The following is an 820-nucleotide window of genomic DNA, read 5'->3' on the forward strand; positions in this document are numbered from 1 at the left end:
GATTTCCCCTAATTTCCCGTGTCTAACCCACCTAACCTAAACATCCCTGGGCATTTTAGCATGGCCAATTCACCTATCCTGCACATCTTTGACTGTGGGAGGAAACCGGAGCACCCAGAGGAAACCCATGCAGACAAAGGGAGAATGTGCAAACTCCACATGGACAGTCGCCTGAGAGTGGAATCGAACCCGGGTCCTTGGCGCTGTGAGGCAGCGGTGCTAACCACTGAGCCACCGTGCTGCCCATCTCTTAGACCATCCATGCGCACCTAGGCAAATGCTGCTGATTGTTTGCTATTAATTACAAAAGTGTCTCTTTCAGCTTCTGACTAGTATATGAAGCAGCATCTTCCATTTACATAGCGTCTTTAACGGAGCTTTTTTAAAAAAAAGTCTCAAGGTACTTTGACAGGAGCATTATCAACCAATATTTGACACTTAGCCAGACCAGAGAGTAGCACAACATTCCAAGCACTGTAAATCTAAAGCATAAACTAGAAATACTTCAGATCTGGCAGGATCCATGGCGAGAGGTTCTGTTTAAGGGTAATTGATTTTGAAGATTAAGGCAGAACACTGAAAATTTGGTCAGAGGTAGGTTTTTAAGGGATGTCTTAGAGGAGAAAAGAAAGGTAGAGAAGTTTGGAAGTGATTGTAGAGCATGGGGCTCAGGAAATTGACCACCAGAGGTAAAAGGATTAAATTTGGGGGTTGAGCAAGAGGCCTAAATTGTTTTTAAAAATACATAAATGGCTGTAATGTGCTTTGGGAAGTCCAGAGGTTGTGGACATACAAGTCTTTCTTCTCACTACCTTGCATC

Source organism: Rhincodon typus, chromosome 20, assembly GCF_021869965.1.
Source record: "Rhincodon typus isolate 14 chromosome 20, sRhiTyp1.1, whole genome shotgun sequence".
NCBI lineage: Eukaryota > Metazoa > Chordata > Chondrichthyes > Orectolobiformes > Rhincodontidae > Rhincodon > Rhincodon typus.